Genomic DNA, 14830 nt, shown 5'->3' with positions numbered 1-14830 from the left:
CTTCAAGAGTCTTCTCCAACACCACAGTTCAAAAGCATCAATTCTTTGGCGCTCAGCTTTCTTCACAGTCCAACTCTCAGATCCATACATGACTACTGGAAAAACCATAGCCTTGACTAGATAGACCTTTGTTGGCAAAGTAATGTCTCTGCTTTTTAATATGCCGTCTAGGTTGGTCATAACTTTCCTTCCAAGGAGTAAGCGTCTTTTAATTTCATGGCTGCAGTCACCTTCTGCAGTGATTTTGGAGTCCCCCAAAATAAAGTCTGACACTGTTTGTTACTTGTGGCTAAAAGCAATTCTATACAGTGCTGTAAAAAAAGCCTTGTTGAGTTGAAAATATTGATGAATTCAAGGAGGTGACTCAAGCTATATAAATAAAGGATAAATAACAATGCAAGACTATGTGTACTGAGTATCAAATGGATAGCCTGGTGAGCCTATCAAGAAGGTCTTCATGGAAGAGAGAAAATGTGAAGTGATTTCAAAAGCTAGTAATAGTAAAAATGTGGATTTAATAATTAGTTGTGCAAAAAAAAGTCACTTTAGGTTTTGATAACTCAACTTGGTCTCTTTTTTTGACTCTTCTTTTTCTAAAGTGCTTTTGATATGGACCATTTTAAAGTCTTTTTTTGAATTTGTTACAATATTGCTCATGTTTTATGTTTTTTTTTTTTTTTTGCCTCAAGGCATGTGGGATCTTAGCTCCCCAACCAGGGATCGAACCTGCACTCCCTGCTTTGGAAGGCAAAATCTTAACCACTGGACCACTAGGGAAGTCCCTTGAGACTGTTTTTGATAGCAGAAAACACAATATTAGTTCATTCTAGCTGTACTGAGTCAAGTCAGTATTTTCTGCTTTACTCCCTTATCTCTAGTTGGCATCCAAGTTCTGAAGGGCTCGTGTGGTATCATGGGTTCATTTGCTGTTTGCGCATGTGTGGGTGCATGTGTGGGTGCATGTGAGTACCTGTCTGTCTGTGTATTGTTCCCTAATTTGGGGACTTTACAGGGAGGGGCTAAATGCAGGGCTCCTTCGCAGAGATGGGGAAACTGAGACGTATAAAACTTGATGCCTCCCATAAGTGATACACCAATAAGTGATAGGACTGGAAGTAAAAGCTCTTCAGAAGTGTTCATATTTTTTGCATCCCTTCCAACTCATCTCCTTGCCCAGTACCTGCAGAAGATTTTTTCCCCCTCTCATTATGTCAATAAAAAGTAACTAAGCAGTTGTCTCCTATGAAACATTGGTTTGTGTTAGGGTTTTTGCCTTTAGAAAGCAAATCCAACCTGTCCAAAAGAAAGTCTTGATCTTCCTCCCACAGACTTGCCCTATTCATATCTTTCCCAACCTTCCAATTGTTAAGGCCATGAACTTTTATCATCCTTGGTTTTCTTCATTATCTCATACCCCACATCCAAAGCATCAGCAAATCTCATAAAAGATACCTAGAATCTAACCACTTCTCAACACTTCTGCTACTGCCACCTTAATCTAAGCTTCTATCATCTCGGACCTGCATTATAGTGGAAACCTACCAACTGGTCTCTGTGCTTCCATTCTTGCTTATCCCGATAGTCTATTCTCAAACAGCAGCCAGAATCATTCTGTTAAAACATGTAAGTTAGGTCATGCCACTTTTCTGCTCAAAAAGCTCCATTGACATCTCATCAGACTCTGAGTAAAAGGTTAAGTTTTTTGTTTGTTTTTAAATAAAAATCCTTATTTATAAAAGGCCTTAATTCACACCTCTGTTACCTAACTGACTTTATTTCTTTTTACTCTTCTACTTGATCATTCTGTTCCATAAATTTCCTCTTTTCCTCAAAATGCCAGTCATACTTAAAATGCTCCCCTCCCAGAAATCTGAGTGTCTCACCCCTTGCTTTGCTACAAGTCTTTGCTCAAGTGAGACTTACCTTGACCTCCCCACTTGAAATTGCAAACCCTTCCCTATTCCCCCCATGCTCCTCTATGTTCTGTTATTTTCCATAGCACTTATCAGCATATAAAATATGATATCACTTACTATTTTTTCTTATTGTCTGTCTCCCCTGAAAAGAATGCAAACCCAATGAAAGCAGGCAGTTTTGTCTTTTATTTACTGATGTATCTGTAGCACTTAGAGCCCTGCTTATCACATAGCAGATGGTCAATGATTATTGTTGAATGAACAAGTGCTGTGCTAAGTCCCGTCAGTTGTGTCTGACTCTTTACAACTCCATGGACTCTAGCCCACCAGGCTCCTTTGTCCAGGGATTCTCCAGGCAAGAATACTGGAGTGGGTTGCCATTTCCTTCTCCAGGTCTAGCATGAATAAATGAATTAGATGTATCTAGATTTCTCATTTAAGCAATAAAACTTTAAATATTATGTAAAAAGACAAAGTCACTAATAAAATACAAATCTTTATGTCCTGTTGCAACTTGAAAATATACTATAAGACATGGCATGTTCAGAGTACAAGCAGAAAGTGACATTAAAAATCATTTGTCCAGTATGGATATTCCTTAAAAAACTAGGAATAAAACCACCATATGACCCAGCAGTCCCACTACTAGCCATATACCCTGAGGAAACTAAAATTGAAAAGACACACGTACCCCAATGTTCATTGCAGCACTATTTACAATAGCTAGAACATGGAAGCAACCTAGATGTCCATCAAGAGATGAGTGGATAAAGAAGCTGGTACATATGTACATATGTACAATGGAATATTGAAAGTGAAAGTGAAGTTGCTCAGTCGTGTCCGACTCTTTGCAACCCCATGGACTATAGCCTACCAGGCTCCTCCATCCATGGGATTTTCCAGGCAAGAGTGCTGGAGTGGATTGCCATTTCCTTCTCCAGGGGATCTTCCCGACCCAGGGATCGAACCTGGGTCTCCCTCATTGCAGGCAGACGCTTTACCGTCTGAGCCATCAGGGAAGCTACATATGTACAATGGAATATTATTCAGCCATAAAAAGGAAAACATTTGAGTCAGTTCTAATGAGGTGGATAAACGCAGAATCTATTATATAGAGTGAAGTAAATCAGAAAGAGAAAGCAAATATCACATACTAATGCATATATATGGAATCTAGAAAAATGGTACTGACGAACCTATTTGTAGGGCAGCAATGGAGACACAGACATAGAGAACAGACTTATGGACATGGTGGGAGGGGAGGAAGGAGAGGATGGGATGTATGGAGAGAGTAACATGGAAACTTATATTACCATATGTAAAATAAATAGCCAGTGGGAATTTGCTATATGACTCAGGGAGTTAAACCAGGACTCTGTAACAACCTAGAGAGATGGGACGGGGAGAGAGGTGGGAGGGAGGTTCAAAAGGGAGAGGACATGTGTATACCTATGGCTGATTCATGTTGATATTTGGGAGAAACCAACACAATTCTGTAAAGCAATGATCCTTCAATTAAAAAAATAAATTAAAAATTAAAATTAATCATTTGTTAAAGTCATCACATTGTCTAACTGACTCCATCTGAAAACTTACAGGCAAGAGGCCCTATAAAACATTGAAAAAAAATTAAAACATTAACACTTTGAAAAAATTAAAAACATTACTTCCTTTCTTAACCTCCTCCACTAGGTTCATCCTTGTAGGAAATGGCCCTCCATCATTAGGAGGTTTCTGTTTTCTCACACCCCGGTGAGCCAGAGCAGAGCTTCTGAGACTTTAATATGTATGCCTATCACCTGTGTGATATGATTCATTAGGTCTAGGGAAGGCCCGAGAATCTGCATTTCTAGCAAGCTCTCAGACGATGCCATTACTGCTACTGTGGTCCACAGAGTAGCATGGCAAGGACTCTGTTTAAAATCTCTGTCTTGGGCTTCTTATTTTGTTTTCTAGAAGCCAGGGTTGAATGGGGAGGGCATCTACCATCAGTCATATCCATTGCATCAAACTTTGGGGTAATTTTCTATTGTCTTTTTCCTCTCATTTTATATATGGCTTATGTTTTAGGTTCTTTCTTTTCCCCTGTTGTTTCTCTGGCTGTCATAAGCAGAACATGCCATTGAAAAAAGTTGGCACATGTAATTGATTGTGATAGTATAATCTTTCATTGTCATGCAGTTAGCAGTGTACACGTTTGGTTTTACTCTAGGACAGCAGCATGGAGCTATTTAAATTAGTTAAAAAATATTAACAGTGAAAAATATAATTAATAGGGGGTTGATCTGTTGAATAAAATTCCATTGTGTGGCACGTGTTTGCCTGTGTGTGTGTTATGCCAGACACTGGTAACTGTAACTGTGACAATTGTGTCCAGTGTAGCTTTGCTGGCTATCACCCCTGCTGATTTCTATCTGCTAGTAAGGTGGGTGTGAGAGGAAGAGCAGGAAGAATTATTATATTTCTCAAAGATCCATTATTCTATAGTTCAGGGAAAGGTCTTGGAAGTCCACGCAGGGATAGCAGCTACGCATAGTAGCTAGGGACCTTGAGTTGATCATCAAAACTCCCATTAGTGCAAGAGGTAGAACTTTTCTTAATAGAAATTACTGTAAATGGATATAGGAGTCATGGGGGTAATCGACTAACCAAGGCTTAAGCATGTTTGTGGAAAAGAAAAGCCACAAAACAGTATGCCTTCCCCCATTATCCCTTAAACAGAAGTGAGTGGCAATTGCTGGCGATACATCTCAGATGAAGAAAGAAGCTCTTTAGGATGTCAAGTTGCATGGAAATTGTAATGAGGATGCTGATGCTCATTGAATCTGGTAGATAATGTTTTTTAAATGAGTTGGGTTATTTTCTAAGAAATCATATTTTACTTACTTTGAACCGTCTGTAGTTTAACCATATTGGTGATTTACCTTGGTAGGATGCTGTCTTCTGGAGCTTCTTGGAGAAAGCTCTGCTATTCTTTTTGCTGCTGAGTTTGAAATGTGACTTTGACTATCTGAAATTTTAAAATGTAAGCAATAGTGCCACCCAATGGTGTCTCTTTTGATAGAGAAGAAAATGGAATTTATTTTTAGGAGAAGAATTTCATGAAGCTCTATGTTCCCAGGCCTCATGGATTGTGTTTGTCTCTCAATGGAGAGCCAGGTTCTCTAATTCTTGTCTTCACTGGGAAAAGTGGCCTTGGTGGAACTCTCTAGTCTTGGCAATCCGGAGTCACATGCCTCCTGAGAATGGGGAAGACTTACAGATAGCTAGTGTGAAAAGATGGCACATGAGAAGATGTTCAGCATCACGAATTATTATTAGAGAGATGCAAATAGAAACTGCAATGAAATACCATTTCATACCAGTCAGAATGGCTATCATCTGCAAATCTGCAAACAACAAATGCTGGAGAAGATGTAGAGAAAAGGGAACCCTCCTGCACTATTGGTGGGAATGTAAGTTGGTGCAGCCATGATGGAAAACAGTGGGGAGTTTCCTTAGAAAACTAAGAATAGAATTACCATATGATCCAGTGATCCCACTCCTAAGGCATATACTTGAACAAAACTATAGTTCAAAAAGATACATACACTCCTGTGTTCACAGCAGCAGTATTCACAATATCTAAGTCATAGAGACAACCTAAATATCCACTGACAGATAAATGAATACACAAGATATGGCACGTACACACTGAAATACTACTAAACCATAAAAATGAAATAATGCCATTTACAGCAACATGGATGGAACAAGACATTATCATACTAAGTGAAGTAAGTTAGAAAGAGAAAGACGACTATCATATGATATCGCTTACATGTGGAATCTAAAATATGGCACAAACGAACCTATTTAGAAAACAGAAACAGACTCACAGACATACAGAACAGATTCGGCAGTTGCCAAGAGGGAGAGGGCTGGGGGAGGGCTGGACTGCGAGTGTGGGGTTAGCAGATGTGAACTATTGTATATAGGGTGGATAAACAACAAGGTCCTACTGTATAGCTCAGGGAACTATATTCAGTATCCTGTGGTAAACCATAATGAAAAAGAATATTAAAAAAATGTCTATGTGTATAACTGAGTCACTTTGCTATACAGCAGAGATTGACACATTTTAAGTCAACTGTATGTCAATAAAAAATTACAAAAATCCCTCTAAATGTATAATGCTGTGTTAAATAGCAAGCTCCATGCACTGGGCCTTGTACAACTCCAGTTCTTTAAATATTCATGAGTAGAAGCCAGATGTGGTAGACTGCTGTGGATGGCTGATACTCACACTATTCCCTAATGTCTTTGGTGAACTCCCGTTAATAGGACACACTAACAAGAATGGACTTTTACTGAAGATTTCATGAGGAAATAGTGAAGTTGAAATGCATCAGAGATCACACATTAGAGAACTAATAAGGTCCTTATTCCTCTTCTGTGCTCTGCCAGTGACCTTGTCATTCTTCCTCTCTTACTCCAAACAGCCTCTGAAGACTCTTTTATTATGCAGCCTATTCAGCTTCTGTCCCCAATTTATAGATCCTTGTCAGCAAAGCCAAACCCTGGAATTAGCCCCAGAGTGATCATCAAGTGCCTCTTGGAGGCCTTCTTCCTCATCAAAGCTTATAATTTAGTTATTCATACAAGTAAACAATTTTGGTGGTGGGTGGGTTCTCCTGGTAAGTAGGTTTTTCTCCATATTGTTACATAAAGTATACCACACCTGCTTCCAAATGATTGTGAACCATTAAGAGGTTCAGATATACATGAGAATATAAATGAGTAGCTAATTACATAGTCTAATACCAGACATCATTCAGTTTGTTACTGATTGTTCTGTTGTCCTTCAACAAAGTCCTTCAGTCTCTCCAAGTGGAAGTATGTGCTCAGTTCACCTTTCTTCAATCGCTTGGCAACCCCTTTCCCATATTCCTGCTGAGGCTGCCAGCTGGCCTTGTTCTGTCTGGAAGCACTTTTACGTTCTCTCCCTTTCCAGAATTTCTTAGACTCCCCAGTTGCTGTTACACTTGAAAGGTGTTACTGAATGACAATGACGTAATGTGTTATGGCTGCAGGGCTATTTGCATTTAAATGGGAACTCTGACATTTACACAAGTCTGTGTATTTTTAATTAATAATTTTTAGCCCTGTCACTTTATTTGTGAGATCTTAGTTCCCCGACCAAGGATTGAACCTGGACTCCCAGCAGTGCAAGAATGGAGCATAAGCACTGGACCACCAGGGAATTCCCGACATTTACACAAGTCTGAGCCCAGAAGGATGATTTATTGAGGAGAATTTCAGACTAGGGGAGGGCCAATGAGGCAATTGTTTGGCTGCATATAACCAACCCTGTACATGGAGGGTTAGACGCACTTTTTAAGATGGTTGAGTGTGCGAAAATGAAGTGTAAATTAAAAGAAAAAAACACATGACATTAGAGAATCTATATTTGATGCTTATATGAGCCATCACATGGGTTACAAATGGGTCACATCCTTGACTATCTTGCTTGCTGTTGTACCGCTAGTGTTTTTTAAAACCATTTTATTGAGGTGTTGTTATACAAAAAGCTGTACATATTTAATGTATACAACTTGATGAGTTTGGCGATAAATATACATCTGTGAAACCATTACTACAATCAATGCCATAAACATCTTCATTATTTCCAATCATTTCCTCCACCCTCTTTATTTACTTGTTTATTATTATCTTTTTATAAATCTATAGTTTTATTAAGACAAAAAACTGACAGTGTTGATATGAAATTTACATTTAAACAAAAGTTTTCACAGAAACCTAACACACGCCTAAAAATTACAGTGGAGTTCTAGATGCAGGTCTAGATGATGTCAAGAACTGATGAAGCTCATGATCCAAGACAAAGTTTTGGATTTTAGTTAATTCTTAGGATTAAAAAATCTGTTTTGTTTTAAAGTGAACCACTGCCCCAGTATGAAAATTAAATCTTCTCCTGAGAAGATTTAATTTTTGAAATGATTCAACTCTTGAACTTGTGCTGTCAGTGACTAAACCCTGCCACCAGTGGTTTCAAAGTTCAAGAAAACAGAGTCTCCAAGAGTTTTCTACCCTTTGAGCACTGGTCCTTGACTTTCCCTACCTCCTATACCTATCTGCCTACCTCCTATACCACTCTCTGCCCTTCCCTAAATACTTCAGCCAGTGGCTTGGGTGGAGAAACTGATACTTATAACTTCATAATTGGAAAAGAAAGGGTCTTGTCAATTCCAAGAATTAGCTCCTCTAAGACAGGACTGAAAAAGGTCACTTTTCATTCCAATCCCAAAGAAAGGCAATGCCAAAGAATGCTCAAACTACCACACAATTTCACTCATCTCACACGCTAGTAAATTAATGCTCAAAATTCTCCAAGCCAGGCTTCAGCAATATGTGAACCATGAACTTCCAGATGTTCAAGCTGGTTTTAGAAAAGGCAGAGGAACCAGAGATCAAATTGCCAACATCCGCTGGATCATGGAAAAAGCATGAGAGTTCCAGAAAAACATCTATTTCTGCTTTATTGACTATGCCAAAGCCTTTGACTGTGTGGATCACAATAAACTAGAAAATTCTAAAAGAGATGGGAATACCAGACCACCTGACCTGCCTCTTGAGAAACCTGGATGCAGGTCAGGAAGCAACAGTTAGAACTGGACATGGAACAGCAGACTGGTTCCAAATACAAAAAGGAGTACGTCAAGGCTGTATATTGTCACCCTGCTTATTTAACTTCTATGCAGAGTACATCAAGAGAAATGCTGGGTTGGAAGAAGCACAAGCTTGGGAATCAAGATTGCCAGGAGAAATATCAATAACCTCAGATACGCAGATGACACCACCCTGTGGCAGAAAGAGAAGAACTAAAGAGCCTTTTGATGAAAGTGGAAGAGGAGAGAGAAAAAGTTGGCTTAAAGCTCAACATTCAGAAAGCTAAGATCATGGCATCTTGTCCCATCACTTCATGGCAAATAGATGGGGAAACAGTGGAAACTGGCTGACTTTATTTTCTGGGCTCCAAAATCTCTGCAGGTGGTAATTGCAGCCATGAAAGTAAAAGATGCTTGCTCCTTGGAAGGAAAGTTATGACCAACTTAGACAGCATATTAAAAAGCAGAGACATTACTTTGCCAACAAAGGTCCATCTAGTCAAAGCTATGGTTTTTCCAATGATCATGTATGGATGTGAGAGTTGGACTCTAAAGAAAGCTGAATGCCGAAGAATTGATGCTTTTCAACTGTGGTGTTGGAGAAGACTCTTGAGAGTCCCTTGGTCTGCAAGGAGATCCAACCAGTCCATCCTAAAGGAGATCAGTCCTGAGTGTTCATTGGAGGGACTGATGTTGAAGCTGAAATTCCAACACTTTGGCCATCTGATGTGGAGAGCTGACTCATTGGAAAACACCCTGATGCTGGGAAAGGTTGAGGGAAGGAGGAGATGGGGATGACAGAGGATGAGATGGTTGGATGGTATCACCGACACAATGGACATGGGTTTGGGTGGACTCTGAGAGATGGTGATGGACAGGGAGGCCTGGCATGCTGCAGTTCATGGGGTCTCAAAGAGTCAGACACTACTGAGCAACTGAACTGAACTGAACTGAAGATAGAATCATCCTCCTTTATACATTCAATAAGACTTTTCTTTCTCAACCAGTTTCCATCCTTCAAATGGCAACTTTGTTAACTTCATAACTGGCTTAGGCCTTTGTTGGGACCAGCATTAATCTCAGGCAGGGAATATCTTGGCTTCTAAGTTTCAGGCATTCACAGCTTTTAAACAGTCTCTCACAGTCCTCATTTAGGTGGCCAATGACATTTTTTGAAAGGATACAATATTCTGGACACAGAACCCAATCATCATTAGTTGTTTTTTCCTTTGTTTCACAGTTTCTTAAAATTTTAACAAAAATGATCTTAACTCCAGTCTCCCTTCTTTCCTACCCCATCCCACCCACCCCACACAATACACCAGTAATAGCCAAAAACTACACACATTCTATGCTGTAAAAAATGCAGAGTTAACCCTCTTGGGAAGAAGGCTGTGGGTTGTGGAGATGCTCTTTGAAGATCTACAGTATCGTTTGCTCTCCCACATCACACTCTACAAGTTCTGTCCATCAAAGAAGATCCTTTGCTTTTCTAAGTTCAGAATAGGTTGCATTGAAACACTGATTCTTCTTCCCCTCCACCAAGATGGGTGTGCAAACTGTACAGCATGGAAGAACTTTAAAGCACTTAGGCTGCTGTAGGGCAGAGAAACTATACTGGCTCTTCAAAGCACAGCTTCTCAAGCCATCTTTATGGTGTCAAGACAAGTAGAACTCTTTCTCTCCCTACTTGAAACCCACAGTCAGATGTGACAGTCGCTGGCATTCAAGAGAATTAATTCTTGTTCTCTTTTTTTGTCATCATCCTCTGAGGGATAGGAATGCCACATGAGCATTTCCTCATAGAAGGATATGACAACCTGTGGGCACTTGACATTGGCTTCCTTGGCAGGGACCAGGTCAGCCTCATCCAAATTTTTCCATTTCATCAGGAACATGAGTTCTCCACTGGAGTCTGTAGCTTCAATAATCCACTCAGGTTCCAAACCACAGGCAAATCCTTGTGACTTTTCTGATTCATTTCTTCTTCTTTGGTTTGCTCTCCTCCCCCATATTGTCTGAATCAGAATCAGCTTTGCACTTGCCTTCGTCTGATTTATCTGTCTTGGGTGCTGCTTTCTGTGACTGCAGAAACTCAGCAGTGAGGTCAGGGCAGTCAGGTTATCTTCCGGCTCCCATGTGTCGTCCTCATCTGAGACTCTCTGCCACTTTAGGAGATACTCCACTTGGCCCTTTACCACTTGCCGGTCTAGAACTTTTTCCACACATATTCCTCTTCCTCTAGCACCTCCTCTACTTTCTTCTTGTTTTGTTTTTCCCTCACGGTGCCTGCCAGCTTTCTGGTATAAAGGATGACAGCTGCTCAGAGCAGCACCCACAAACCCAAGAGGAATCAGTGAGGCACTGCTGGCGGGGAATGGTGACTGTGATGGAACACTTAGAAGAGCTGGCCTTTCTGTGCAACCCATTGTTGCTAACAGTAGGCACTATGGTGTACAGTCGATCTCTAGGGCTTACTCATCTTGCCCAACTGAAACTTGGTACCCTTAACCAGTACTTCCCTGATTTTCCCCCCTCCCCTAAGTTTTGAATGGTTCCTGGCATATAGTAAGTCCTCAATAATTATTTGTAAAATAAATGGATGGGTGCATAGGTGGATGATTTTTTTTCTAATATTGCTGAAACTCTTCCTCGTATGAAGGGACCCTAAATATCTTTCTCTTGAGGCTTCCATAACTTGAAAATGTCTACAAATTCCAGAAATTTTTCTTATTCTCAAAAGACAGATGGGGCAGCCAGACTTCTTTTGACACCAGGGGGTCATCCCTACATTGTTCCAACTCTTTCTTTCTTGCTGCCTGAATGTGTCACTGGAAAACCTGTGTTCTGCACAGTTGTAAGAGACTGGTTCACTTGAGAGAACCATAGGGGTTCTCTAGGGAGGACATCCCACTCCTTCAGGACCAGGGTGAGTGTGTGTGTGTGTGTGTGTGTGCATGTGCAGAACTGAACCTCTCCATAGGCTCATTAGCATAACCACAAATGCAAAAACAAAAAATTCATTCAACCCTACTGAAGTGCAATACGACAATATCAATTCTTAAATCTTCTTTAGAGAAAATTATCCCAAGCCATCACCAACTCAATTGACATGAGTTTGAGTAAGCTCTGGGAGTTGGTGATGGACAGGGAGGCCTGGCATGCTGCAGTCCATGGGGTCACAAAGAGTCGGATATGACTGAGCGACTGAACTGAACTGAGCTGAACTGGTTCCAAGCCTAGCCCATTCTTCAAATCAAAATCGAATTCTTCCTTTTATGCCTATAATCTGAGGTTGGTATAAAACAGAGTCAAGTCTTTGGGGATGAAATTAGATGATTTCTTTCTCCTGAAGGGTAGGGGCACTTAGGAGAAAAGTCTTCAAGAGCACCTTCAAATTTTTGCCTTGGGAAGGACCAGTGAAAAAGCCCTAAAGAGCAAAAGTATATGGTGCTTCTCAACCTATAAAAATAATGTTCCTTTGGGGAAAACAAAACAAAAAAATCCCACCACCAGTTCTGTCTCAATGATGCTAATATGCTTTGGGGAAATCATATTCCTTTTAAGAGGAGCTTCATTTACTCTGGATCTTCCTCAACCAAGGTGATTGTCTTGAGCTTTATTCTTAGGAAAGCATTAAGTTTCCTTTCATTTTCTAAATACAGTGAATTAACTTATTGCAGAGATTAATTTAACACTAGTGATAAAACTTGGATTGGTTGCTTGTTTTCTAAGAAGAATCCCCATAACGTTTTGAAGAATAAGATATAAAGAGTTTTGCTCAGTGCTTGGCTCATAGAAAGCATTCAAAAAGCATTAACTACTGCTATTATTGTTGTTATTGCTGCTACAACTAGTATTGTTATTAGTGGTGGTAGTCATTGGCCTGGCATCCAGTCCTAGTGGTAGGTATTTATTATGAGAAAGAAGTGGAGTTTAGTGACATACAACACATGTAAAGTGCTTAATATAGTCTTTGACACAAAGCAAGCATTTAGTAAATTTAAACAAATTTAGAAAATGTGAATGTATTAGGGTAGATTTGGCTGCAAAAATAGAGACCAAAATTTAATGGATTAAAGAAACATAAATTTATTTTTCATTCATGTTACAGTAACAGGTGAGTGTTCCAAGTGTTAAAGAGAAGTTTTCAGGCAATCTAGCTGTGAGCATGTATCAAAATTTTATTACAATTAGGCACAGAAGGGAAATGGACCCTAAAAAGGCCACTTCCCAAATTTACTATTAGTAGGGACATTTGATAGGAAGAAAGTTCAGTTAGATAATCATTGTTAGACTAGACACAGAAAGAAAAGAAAGTCTGGTTAAAGGTCACTAGACTCTTGATTGACAGCTGGCAACTGAGTGTGTGGGTAATTGGGCATGTGGGTAATTGGTTTCTGAGAGCAAACCTTAATCCCATTAAAGTTCACAGAAAATTGCTTAAGCATTTTATCAGGAATGCTAACTTCTCAGAAAGAGGTTATGAGCAAAATGGTTTTGCCTTTCAGACCAGGTCTGAAACAGTTTCTCTTATGGGTGGGACCATGGACCGCTCTGCCCGCTCTCGTCATTCAGGTTCCCTGGTTGATGGTAGGTCTGCCATTTTCAGTATATGGCTTTAATGCTATTCTGGTCATTGTCAACAGCCAGTGAGAAAGAGGAGAAGAACAGAGATTTCTTCCTAAGAAATTTTGCCTAAGGAAATGAGCCAGAGGTGGAAGCACAATTTTTGCTCCCACATCATTTAGAGCTTAGTTACATGGTCACCAAGCTCCCAGTAGGGTTGAGAAGTGCAGTCTGGACATCCAGATCCTGGCTGCAGGACTTTTCCTAGGGGGATGAAATGGCGTTTGGGGACAGTAGTGGTTTCTGCCACAATGAGGATGTGCCCAGGCTTTCTGCACCTGCTGCCTCTGAAGCAGTAGTTGGCAAACTATGGCCTGCAGGCTAAATCCCACCCATAACTGTTTGTATAAATAAAGTTACATTGGAAAGCCATGCTCATTCATTTATGCAATGTGTATGGCTGATTTCACACTACACTAAAAGGTTGAGTAATTGAGACAGAGACCCCATGCACCAAAGCTTAAAATATTTACTTTTTGGCTTTTTTAGGAAAAAAAAAATTGCTGACCCTTATTCTAGAGAGGGTTGTGAATTGCCCATAAAAGTGGACTTGATGGGTCAAAGGAAATGTGCACTGAAAATTTTAGTAGATAGTCCCCTTCTTACTTGCACTAGCAAGTATGGGATTATGGGATTATGTATGGGACTGTGTTACCCAGTCAACAAAGTAATATCAAAATTTTCCACGTGGCCAATTTGATAAGTGAAAATGGTATTTTACTATAGTTTTCATTGTACTTACCTTATTAGTAGTAAGATTTAGTATAAGGGAGTATATATAATAAAATATATACAGTATTTGGTTTTTGTCCCTCATTGTTGTTGTTGTTCAGTTGCCAGTCATGTCTGACTCTTCATAGCCTCAGAGACTGTAGCACATCTGTCTTCCCTATCCCTCACCATCTCCCAGAGTTTGCCCAAGTTGATGTCCATAGAATCGGTAATGTCATCCAAACATCTCATCCTCTATCACCTTCTTCTCCTTCTGCCTTCAGTCTTTCCCAGGATCAGAGACTTTTCCAATGAGTCAGATGTTTGTATCAGGTGGCCAGAGTATCGGAGCTTCACCTTCAGCATCAGTCCTTGCAAAGAGTATTCAGAGCTGATTTTCTTTAAGACTGACTGGTTTGATCTCCTTGCTTTCCAAGGGACTCTCTCTCAAGAGTCTTCTCCAGAACCACAGTTTGAAAGCATCAATTCTTCAGTGCTCTGCCTTCTTTATTGTCCAGCTCTCACATCTGTACATGACTGCTGGAAAGACCATAGCCTTGACTATACAAAGCTTTGTTCGCAAAGTCATGTCTTTGGTTTTAAAACACTGTCTAGATTTGTCATAGCTTCTCTGCCAAGAAACAATCGTCTTCTAATTTTATGGCTGCAGTTGCAATCTGCAGTGATTTTGGAGACCAAGAAGAGGAAACCTGTCACTGCTTCCATCTTTTCCCCTATTTGCCATGAAATGATGGGGCCAGATGCCATGATCTTAGTTTTATTAATATTGAACTTTAAGTTGGCTTTTTCACTTTCCTCCATCCGCCTCATCAAGAGGCTCTTTAGTTCCTCTTTACTACTGGCACAAAACTTTTAAAACTGATGGAATTTCCACAGTGATAGGAA

The 14830-nt window shown here is 40.0% G+C and overlaps 1 pseudogene; it reads right to left on the bottom strand.

Moving 5' to 3' along the window:
• Positions 1-10287: 10287 nt before the first annotated feature.
• Positions 10288-14830, bottom strand: part of LOC120864458 — a 144647-nt pseudogene continuing 140104 nt past the window's right edge.

This window comes from Oryx dammah, unplaced genomic scaffold (genome assembly GCF_014754425.2).
Source record: "Oryx dammah isolate SB20612 unplaced genomic scaffold, SCBI_Odam_1.1 HiC_scaffold_5, whole genome shotgun sequence".
In the NCBI taxonomy this organism is placed as follows: domain Eukaryota; kingdom Metazoa; phylum Chordata; class Mammalia; order Artiodactyla; family Bovidae; genus Oryx; species Oryx dammah.
The sequence above is the reverse complement of the archived record's forward strand: the minus strand, read 5'-3'. Positions and strand labels throughout refer to the sequence as shown.